We start from the raw sequence: 11,383 nt of genomic DNA, 5'->3' as shown, positions 1-11,383 counted from the left end.
TGTGTGTGTGTGTGTGTGTGTGTGTGTGTGTGTGTGTGTGTGTGTGTAAGTGACAGGGAATTTATTTTAAAATAAATTAGCCTCTGCTGAGGCAACCTTGGGAGGCTAGGAGAGCTGCTAGGCTGGTCACAGGCCTCAAGCAGGCATTGCAAGCTCAGAAGCAGAAATGCCTTCCTTGGACCATCAAGGCCCTTTGGCTTACATCAAGTCTGCCTTTTTATCAGAGCCTACTTCGACTTGGTCTCTATCCTAATACAGTTTCTTCCCTGCATGTGGGCCGACCTGCCCTCTTTCTTGAGGAGACTCTTTTGCCCCTTCCAGATGGACTCTGGACACCCTCCAGCTTCATTTTCTAGCTCTCTGTCCTTAGGATAAGAGCTGTAGCTCATGGAAAACTAAAGGGTCCCCAAATCTTCCCTGTTGGGATATACTGAATTAACCAGGGTCTTATCCAGATATAATAAAGAGCTTTAAGATCCATGTTAACAGATAAGAAAGGAGAGGGGGAATGGGAGAATACCAAGTCATACTGTATTTAACCACTTCACGTAACTATGAGTGCCTTCCCTGAGGCTCTATATATTTTTAGTGAGAGAGATTTCTTTTATGCTATGAACCAATGAAGGCATAAGTAGTTTAAATCTTACTCACAAAATTATCAAGATTATTAATTTTGCTTTCCAGAAAATAAAAATATGCTCTCTAAGTTTGGTCCTGAAGAAGAGAGGAGAGAATGCCCCTCAAGCTTCCTTTCCTTGCAGATATGGGGGATTCTAGGTGTGGCACACTGCTTACACTGTCAGCCTCAGCTGATTGGTTCACTAGTTTTAGTGAACCACGTTCCTTCCCCTCTTCTTTATCCTTTGTTAGAATGGATGGCTTTCTAGGTAGGGGAGTAGGGAGGGAATGTCAAAACAAGTAATATCATATAAAATCATTTAAAAGAAAATAATAAAAAACTGCTATCTTGTTTTGCTATTTTGAACTGACAGTCATGTCCACAAAGGGGAAAAAAAACAACTTTACTACACACTTATAAGAAAGAACTAGACTGCTGAACTGTGAAATATTATGAGAAGGGAGATCTTCAGTTTTTGCCAGTATTATTTGAAACTAAAGAAAGGAGAAAGAGTCAATGTAAAAGCCTTCTGAAAAAGTGTAAGTTGGGGATGTTTTCTCAGTTATAAATGATTCATGGCATTCTGGGTCAGGGAGCACTACTGTGCCAAGTAAGTGCCAAAGGGCATCTGTCCTGAGCCAAGCAGTAGTAGGGCTGAATGCGGCTGCCAAGCTCTGGCAGCTTCAGGCACTAGGAACCAGAATGGTGTCTTTTCCCACTGCTTTGTAGCAGCTGTCCTCTTCCATCAGAAGATCAGAAGTTCCTGGATGCCCCCTACACAGCAGAGTACAAATAGCACTGGACTAGAAGCCAGTAAACAGGTTGGGCTGTCATTACTAAAGATTAGAAAGAATACTTTTTAGGGGCAGCTAGGTGGCCCAGTGAATAGAGCACTGGCCCTGGAGTCAGGAGGACCTGAGTTCAAATGCGACTTCAGACACTAGACACACTTATTAGCTGTGTGACTTTGGGCAAGTCACTTAACCCCAATTGCCTTCCAAAAAAAAAAAGAAAAAAGAAAGAATACTTCTTCTACGAGGTTGTTGTGAAGACCAATGGAAAATGAATAGCTACAGAGAAATGTGAGTTGCTAATATCACCATTCCTATTGCCAGAATGCTATTCAAGATGCACTGGAGTCATCTAAAATTAGTGACACATTCCCCTCCTCACCCCCATGGCAGTGGTATTTTCTTTACCCCAATGTTCCCTAAAAGTTAACACATCCTAGCTGAGTGATGATGGGTAAGTCACCTAAACTCTCAGTGGAATAAACAACTGTCTAGGATCATGCTACATGGGTCAAAGCATGGACCCAAGGTGGGGAAGGAGGGGGGACATCTACCAGGTATTCCAATGTCACAAGACCAAATTACTACATTGGTACTAGTGAAATTTTTGCTGGCTAGTTAGATGTTTGGGCAGCTAGATGATGCAATGCTGGGTCTGAAGTTAGGAAGACTCATCTTTAAGACTTCAAATCTGGCCTCAGATACTGTATGACCCTGGGCAAGTCGCTTAACCCTGTTTCCTCATCTGTTAAATGAGCTGGAGAAGGAAACCACTCCAGTATCCTTGCTGAGAAAAACCCCAAAAGAAGTCACAAAGAGTTAGACACAACTGAAAAACAACAATTTAGATATTGGCAATATATTTTCACAGCTATAAGTAAGACCCCTATTGGTGTGAGGGTTTGGTTTGGAGGTAGAGGACTTGGCATTGAATTCCAGCAGAGTCACTTACTGCCCACTCAGTCCTTGGAAAGTACTTTTACCACTCAGGACCTCAGTTTCATCTGTTAATAAGCAGATCAAACTAGATTACCTCCAAGATTTATTCCACTTCTAAATCTGTGATTCCATGTGGGTCATGGGCAAGTCACTTAACCAACATGAAAATATAAATTTCCTATCCATAAGACAGAAGGCAGCTAGGTGGCTCAGCAGATAGAACATTGACCCTGGAATCCAGAAGACCTGAGTCTAAATCTGGCCTTAGATACTTATTAGTTGCATGACCCTGGGCAAGTCACTTAACTTCTGTCTGCCTTAATCCAATGGAGAAGGAAATGGCAAACCACTCCAGTACCTTTGCCAAGAAAACCCTATGGACACAATGGTCCACAGAATCATGAAGAGTTAGATTAAATAACTGCAGAGCAACATCTGTAATCCTTAAGATCAGAGGGCTCTAGGCAATTCTCAAAGACTACATTGCAAAGGAAGAACTAGATTGCATTGAGAGAAGGAATTTCTTCACTTTGTTGAGTGCTTAGCACTGGGCCTGGCATGCAGTAGCTGCTTAATAAATATTTATTAACTGACTGACTTCACCTAGGATTTCCCTATACAGAATAAATCACAGGTCTTGGTCCTCTCCCTAACCTGTTCCTAATACTATGATCACAATAGACAAAAACAAAAGTCAAACATAATTGGTTTGGGACAAAGGCAGCAGAATGTGAACATAGCTAAAGAAAAAAAAGGGCACTTCTCCTTGAGAAGTACCGGCAGGAAGAAGGAGGTGAGAATGGAAGAGAAGGAAAAAAGAACAGAGCAGCTTAGAATACAGGCACAAAGAAATGCATTGGAAATCCCAGGAAACTATTGGCACAAAGGATGTAGGGAGTTGAAATGGGCATCTTAAGTAGCCAGAGGAAGGAAAGATTAGGGAAAGTGATTAGAAGAACAGTGGGAGAGGGGAAGGGAAGGGAGGGGAGGGGAGGAAAAGATGTGCCCTAAGGAAAGGAAAGAAAAAGATGTGCCCTAAGTAAAGGAGCTAGCTAGTAGGAAAGGCAGACATTAAGATCCAGAGAAGAGCATCTGAGACTGACACTCTAAGCTGAAGACTACCAATAGCCAGATGGGTCCAAGCCACCTTAGTATGAAAACAGCAACAAAGGGAACTGACCTGACAAAGCCAAACCCTCTCTTTTGGAAGGGGGGTGGGTGGTGCTGGCTGCGGAGGATAGGATTTGAGAGAATGAAGCGGGAAAATAGCTACACTTAGGGCAAAGAAGAATCTACCAACTGCTGCTCACACAGAGCTGAATTGTTGGTATTCTTTCCTCTGCAGTGAACAGTGCTAATCTCTTAGGTTCAATGGCACTGAAGGGCTAACATGCTCCCCACCAGGGAGGGAATGCCTGGCTCACTTCCCAACAACCCCACTGGGAAAGTGACAAAATGTGTTAGCTTTCCACCTGACTATCAGACATGAACAGAGAATCTTTGTAGTATACCAAACTGTGAAATAATTGCAAGCACTAGTCTATAAAAAATGTTTTGATTACCTCCTGAAAGAGTTTGGAAGTTTGAAGAGAGACATCATTACACACCTAGAAGCCTACACATATTTATTCTACAAATTACCTACCATGTGCCTAGCACTATGTTAAGTCCTACACGTGTAAGGATGGGAGAAAACAAAGAAGAAACTTCCATGTCTGCCCTTGTGAGGTAAGACAAGTCACCTATAAAACAGTGAGAACAATTCTCAAAAAAGTTAAATGTAATCATAAAGGACCACAGTGACAACTCTGAATAGGATGAGTATTCTACCTACTTCACCAGACTGTTTGTGAGGATTAAATAAAAATGAGAGAAAAGGAAATTCTTAAAAAAAAACCAAACAACCCACCATCTAAATGTCATCTGTCGATCACTATTGCCATCATCCCAGCCTTGGGAAAGAGCTATTAAGCTGTCTGTACTAATGTAAAAATGATTCTTCTAGATAAGAAAGAATGAAGGGATATGGACTGAGGTAGCAGTGGTGAGTGAGGAAGAGAACATAAGTAAACATTTTTAAAATGGACCATCAGTCTATAAACTGTGGCATATAGATCAATGTCCAAGATCAGAGTTTTAGAGCTAGAAGGGGCCTGAGAAACTACCTAGTTCAAGCCCTCTCAACATTTTACAGATAAAGAAACAATGATTAAGTGACACTATGTGTCTCCGGAAATACAAAGACACATGTGCCCCTGCCCTCAGGAAGTTTACATTTTACTGGGCATGACAACAATAAGTTGTTTTATTGGGCAAGACAGCACCTACGTTGTAAACACAAGGGAAGGGGCAAATGGTAGGAGCAACGGGGGTGGGCTGGGGAAACAACTGGAGAGGTCTCTTCTATAAGGTAGCATTTGATCTGTGCTTTGAAGGAAACTAGTCAGATTTCAAAGAAGCAGACTAAGAATTTGTACAAAGACAGAACATGGAGTGTCATGGGTGAGCAAGAGCAAGAAAGACAGTTTGACTGGACCTGAGAATGAAGAGGAATAATGCATCAAGAGCTTGGAAAGGTAGGTAACAGCCAGGTTATAAAGGGCCTCATTAAATGCTAAACAAATGAGTTTGTATTTGATTTTAGAAGTAAGAAGGGGTTAACTGAGCTGAGGAGGGACATGGCCAGACCTTGACTTTGGCAGCTGTGTAGGAGATGCTGGAGGCAGAGAAACCAAATTGGAGGTTATTATAACAGTTCAGATGAAAGGTGATGAGGACCTAAGGTGGTTGCTACATGAGAGATTGCAATCCACAAATTAGCAACTGACTAGAGGTGTGTAGTGAGGGAGACTGAAGAGGGTGTATGCCTTCAAAGGTGTCAGGCAGGGTGACCGGAAGGATGCTGGTGCCTTCACCAGAAAAACATGAAAGGCTAAGCAGGGTGAAGTTCATTGAGGGGGAAATAGGGTACTGCTGTCCAAATAATTTGCCATTAATACCACCAATAAATAATCATAGGATCATAGATTTAGGACCTAAGGATTCTAAGAGACTAAAATGAGGAAGGAGGTGGAAGAATATCAAAAAGAATCACTTTGAAGCATTCTGTGTAACAGATTAGAGCAGTTTAGGTCACAAAATCCATCCAGTAAGGCTTGCTAATTTGTCTAGAAACTAAGAAGCACGTTTACTTTTGAAATAAGATAGTACTTACTTGGTACTAAATGTAATACAAAAGATGCCAGTGTGGTATAATAAAAACCTCACTAGATTTAAAATCAGAAGATCTGGGTTTGAATTTCAGCTTTGGCATTTGCTAATTCTGTAACCACAGGCAAGTCACAGTTCCTGCATCTGAACCTCAGTTTCCTTCTCTGCAAAACGGAGATAATAATATACATACTATGGGTTTCATAAGGAGAACACTATAGAACTGAGAGTTATTCTACATGCCAGAGCTTTCAATACACAGACAGGAGTCCCAAATTATTTTAATATACAAACCACACATTTCTTTGAACATTTCCTTTTTAAGCAGCCCAGAGTGGTGGTCATGGGCTATAAATGCTATCACCCAGACAAGCTGGACTGTTCACAATAACTTAAAATTGGACAGTTTCCCAGTTTCACCTTGCTTGGCTAATTGCACAGAAGCGACCAGGGTCACTGCAGTTGCTGTGGAGCAGCTGGCAGGCTCCTGCATGGAGAGGTTGTGGAACAGCTGGGGAATGTGGGATGCTTCTGAACAAGATGCAAGGCGACCCCAAATAAGGCTACGTGTTGATCCACTGCACAATGGAGGCAGACAGGCGAGGGCAGGTCTGGCACATATACTCCAGCTGCCCCTTTCTTCACAGTCACAGAGCGCAACAAGTGGATACAAATGGTGCAGCCCTCATTCACAAAAACACTTGTGGTTTTGCTCCTAACCCTTTACAAGTAACAACTGAGCATGGAACAGCTAAGTTCCTAGTTAGACTCAAAGTTACATATTGCTTACAACCATAGCAAGCCAATTATTAGCACCATGTATGATGATGATAGATCTTGTTGATCCTCAAACAGCATTAGTTTTGGACTCAAAAGACCTGGTTTTAAATCATACCTTTGACCTTTACTACCTGTGTGATCTTGGATAAGACATTTAACTTCCCAAAGCTCCCTAATCTGCAAAATGTGTGTATTGTACTAACTAGATGGCCTCGAGGTCCACTCCAGCTCTAAATCTATATCTAAATCCCACTAAGACAAACATTATTCTGACCATTTTATGGATGAGGAAATTGACTTGAGTTATAAGTGAAGCTTGTTGTTCAATTGAGGCCAACTCTTTGTGACCTCAGTTGGGGTTTTCTTGGCAGAGATACTGGAGTGGTTTGCCATTTCCTTCTCCAGCTCACTGTACAGATGAGAAAACTGAGGCAAACAGTGTTAAGTGACTAGCCCAGGGTCACACAGTTAGAAAGTGTCTGAGGCTGGATTTGAACACAGGTCTTCCTGACTTCAGGCCTGGAATTCTATCCACTGCACCACCTAACTGAACTATAAGATAGGCAAAGGAGACAGAACTAAAACCCAGTATAAACTCTGGTCCTATGGACTATGCACCACAAAGAAAGTTATCTCTCTCCTATGGCCACAATGTTAGCTTTAGAAGCTACATAATGAGATTATGAGGTTCCTGAAATTTTATTCAGATGCATAAATTTTTCCCCTTTTCTTTTTTGGTTGGATTTCATTGATATAGGGAGCTCCCAGCTTGCAAACTCCCTCCACCAATGCAGACTGACAACTATTCAGCAACTTATAACATTAAGGAATTACCTGGGGACACCAAAAGGTGAGACTACTTGTCCAGAAATGTAGCATGATCAGCCTGTGTCAGAGGTTGGACTAGAACCCATGTCTTTCTGCCCAGCTGCTGAGTCTTAAGAAATACCACAAATAAAGCTTTTCCATCTGCCCTGAACTGTCTCACATATGTGGTAGCTTCCTGTTAGAATGTGAGTTCCTCAAGAATGTCAGAGACCCTCATTTTAAAATGTGTATCCCCAGTACTTTGTACATCAATCAATCAATAAACTGTTATTAAGTACTTACTATAGGCCAGGAAGAATGTTAAGCATTAGGGATGCAAAAAGAGGTAGAAGACCACTCCTGCCATCAAGGAGTTCACAATTAAATAGGAGAGACAATACACAAACAAATATATGTGAAGTAAGCTACATACAGGATAAATAGGAAATAGCTAACAGAAGGAAAGCATTGGACTTAAGAGGGGGCTAGGAAAGGCTTCCTATGGAAGGCAGGATTTTAGTTGGGACTTAAAGGAAGCTAGGGAAGTCAGGGAGAGTATTTACAGGGGGGGATGGAAAGTCTAGCCTGTTGCTACTCACTAAACCTACAGTCTCAAGTTTTCTAAATTCCTTTCTAAAAAAAAAAAAACAATTCTTAAGTCCAAGGTGCACTGTACATTAGGTCAGCAGCTCCCTTCCAGCTCTGAAATTTGGTGATTCATTCTAATAGTCTTAGAATTAGAGAAGTAGTCTTCCTTCCTCCAATACACCAGAAGTTATGGAAGGAAATTGCACTTGCCCTCATGTTCTTTCTTTGCCCAATTTTCCCCACTATTTGTGAAATTGAAGAACTTTCACTGATGAGCTCACTCAGTAAAAGGGTAAAACAGTTTTCCTTCATCTTGCAATACCCCTGGCTTATTGTGGGTGTCGTCTTACTAGAGCTGTTTTAGCAGATCCCAGACCCCATACTTGTGTGCATACTTCTATCTCTTAGCTCACCTTTAAACAACGAAACCACAATATAAAACATTTTGCCACACGAAAACTGGCCCCATTATCTAACATTCTACCAAGAGAAAGTTAGGGATGGGGGAGGCTTGGGGGTTTTGTTGTTGTTGTTATAATATTTACTCTTAACGAGTCAATTCAAAAATTACTGAATTGAAATAAAAGGACAAAATGAAGGAACATGCTCATGATTTCTGAGCTTCTTGTTAACTATTCTAATTATTTAGGTAAGGCTTCAGTTACTTGAAAGTTAGAAGTTAACCAGATGCACTTATCAAAATGAGTAGTGTGCGTGTGTGTGTGTGTGTGTGTGTGTGTGTGTGTGTGTCCATGTATATGTAAACTCCAAGTGATGGCAAATAAAGACCAACTCTTTAACTGTCTTTGCTGGTATGTCTCTGGAGCCCAGGGAGAAAAAGAAAGTAAATTAAAGTAGGACAGAAGGAAGGCAAAGTTTAGCACTTAAATTAATAGTAGCCAGGCACCCCTCCCCTCCCCATTTTAAACGGTTCAGCACTAAGGAGTGTCACCAATTATAATAAGTATCATTCCAGAGTTTGAAAAAAATTGTTTTTCTTCAAAAAGGCAAGCTTATTATTGGGCAAAAAAAGGTGTAACATCATACAACTTTATCTTAAAGTATAGTTACATTAACATATGAATGAAGCCCCAAAGGCAATTGAGAAGGATTTAACGGTAAAAGTCACTAGGTTGAGTCACAGTCCTAAGGCAGACTCACATATAAGGGAGGGGAGTTGACTCATCACATAAGTCAAAATGATATAAAATACAATTACAATGGATACAGCTATATTTTTTGTATACTAGTGCAGTGCAAGCGGTGGGGTTCACTTTCCCAACCCCAACCATTGGCAGATTGAGTTCCTATTCTGGGGCCTGCCTACCTGTTTAGGTTTGCCCTCCACTTCAATGCCCAGATTCTAGGATGGTTTGCTATTTTATACTAGCCCCATAGGGTGTGATTGTCTCCTCAACCAGTGCCAATATATTTCCCATGTTACTTCATTTCCTTTCATCCAATAACTTTTTTTCCTTTAAAACTGATTAAGCATTTTTCATAAAAAGAGAACTTTTCACCTATTTAAATTGATTGATTGATTGATTCAATCCTACCAGATTGAGGCAGCTATTTTAAGCTGTGTCAGGGAATTGAATAATTCAATAGACTCCCTTACGATAATAAAAATGAACACTTTGGATTCTAAAGAGTCTAACATTAGAGAATATCAGCCACCAGATGAAATAAACAAATGCTATTTCTAATTCCCTTGTGTAATTCCATCAAGAAATTGATTCCAAGGATGAGTTCTTATTCAGTCCTTTTCTAGAAGGCTTAATAAATGCCAGTTTAATTAAGTCACAAACATTAACAATGGTCAGGGGTCTATTGGGAAAGAAAGTCCATCAAAACCTGTAGCATATGGACAGAAAGTCAGTCTCCACATGTGGTTGTATTGGGTTACTTGAACATAGATGACTGGAGTCTTAGGACAGCAACACGTGATTCCATTAGATAATGTCAACAAGGCATTTGCCAAATCTACATCTCCCCAAACTCAAAAGTAAGCATCTGTACTCCTCCCTCAAATACACACAAGAAAATACTATCACCACCATTTCAAGAGGTGGGCAGTATGTGGAAAGGAGAATACATTCCCTTGTCTCAGGCCAAGAAAGAATTTAAAATTTGCTTATCAGATCCCATTCCACCAGGCTCTTCACTTCAGCTAAATCGGGTACTTAATGCACAAAGTAAGAGAGGGGTGGCCCCAGCACTTCCAAATGGGTTATTACAACCCCAAGGAAGAAAGGAAACAAGTTACCCAATTCCAGTTCCGAACCTTCATCATCCTCTGGAGAACTTTCAGCTTCAGGAACTGTCAGACATCACAGGTGCAGGGTACATGACCAATATTTCGACGGCAGTCTCATCACCGGCTACGCAGCCTCATCTTAATACAATTACCAACTTTTGTCTGTCTTCTGCCTTTGTTAACCTGTCCTCCCTGTCCTCGACATACAGCCAGACCAGTAACTCTTAAGTGTTTATCAGAAAAAAAGTGCTGGAAGCCTAAAGCATGTCGAGAGTGGAGCAAAGAGGAAGGGGGAAGATTGAGAAAGGAAGGGAAGTGTTGGTTTTTTTTTTTAACTTAAAGATAGGTTATAGTTACGTAAAAATGTGGTAGGTACATGCGGAACTGATCAAGGGGAAAGGGCAGGGCAGGACTCCCAGTCCTGTACTCTGGGCTTTCCAGCTTCAGTACTACTGAGCTGTCAAATGCAGGCTCCCCTGAGCTTGGCTGGCACAGGAAAGAGCTCCAAATTCAAGTCAGTTGCTTTTAACGTCAAAGAAGGAAATGAGTGGTTTCCCTGAGTACACATACAGACAAGCCCCGCCTCTAATCCTGAGACCCCTTTCCCATCTCCCCAGCCTTGGATAATCTTTCAGCTACAAAACTTCCCAAAACTCAGGAAGGGAAATCTTGAGCCACCATCCTGTGCATCAAAAACTCAGAAGAGCTCTCTGCAAATGCTGCAGTGGGAAGGGGAGAGGAGGATGGAGGGTGAGGGTGAGGGTAAAGGTGTGGGTGTGTGCTAGGGCGTGCAATTGTTATTCAAGTGAGACTCCCAGCTACATAAGTTATCTCCCCGGAAGATAACAAAGTCAAGCCCTACACTGCAGCTCACCAAATTGAACAGGCAAACCTCCACCTCTACAATCTCCCAATTCCCTTCTCCCTCCAGCTCTAACTCTGCAAGACATTGAGCCATTAAATTTTCCTACGAATATGGGTGACTCACCCACCTTGTCCACCTCCTACTTGGAAAAAAAAGTGTACGTTTATGTGTTTATTTATATATGTATCTATGGGCCAAGGCATCTTCTAGGCATTGAGAATCCAATTCACCTCCAGCGTGACTCGATCATACAGAATAAGCAACAACGCTGAAAAGTAGCCCCTCACCTTCCTAAATTCTCTCTCACTTCCAATCTCTTGTCCCAGAAAAATGCTGCCTCCTAGAGCCATCAGTCGACTCTCGGAGCCCTTTCCAAGATCCCAGAGGACAGGCCAGGCTGCCCGTTTCTCCAGGTCTCCACGTAAGTTTCATGCCTTACCTGTCTGCTAGCAGGGAAATTCAACACTCGTCCCCGATCTCCTCTCCTCCCTTCCCCACTCTTCTCCCCTCCCCTCTGCAACAAGCAT

The 11,383-nt window shown here is 41.7% G+C and overlaps 1 protein-coding gene and 1 pseudogene across 8 annotated transcripts in view; one reads left to right on the top strand and one right to left on the bottom strand.

Annotated features, from left to right (window-relative positions):
• The window catches only part of SVIL (supervillin), a 267,203-nt gene that overhangs the window by 253,697 nt on the left and 2,123 nt on the right, over nt 1-11,383 (bottom strand). Inside the window, exon 1 of one of the 8 annotated variants that reach the window (XM_069086411.1) lies at nt 11,296-11,383. This exon is cut by the window's right edge and continues 13 nt beyond it. The exons of 6 other annotated variants lie outside the window; for them this stretch is intronic. The gene's annotated coding sequence lies outside the window, so the exon portion shown is untranslated. The remainder of the gene's footprint in view (nt 1-11,295) is intronic. One more of the 8 variants, XM_069086416.1, reaches the window with a different exon arrangement.
• The window catches only part of LOC138159835 (uncharacterized), a 14,776-nt pseudogene continuing 7,426 nt past the window's right edge, over nt 4,034-11,383 (top strand).

This window comes from Petaurus breviceps, unplaced genomic scaffold (assembly GCF_028583685.1).
Source record: "Petaurus breviceps papuanus isolate PSGF00001 unplaced genomic scaffold, PetGlider_PUasm1.0 178, whole genome shotgun sequence".
Taxonomy (NCBI): domain Eukaryota; kingdom Metazoa; phylum Chordata; class Mammalia; order Diprotodontia; family Petauridae; genus Petaurus; species Petaurus breviceps.
Note: the sequence above shows the minus strand (reverse complement) of the source record. Positions and strands in the feature narration are given on the sequence as shown.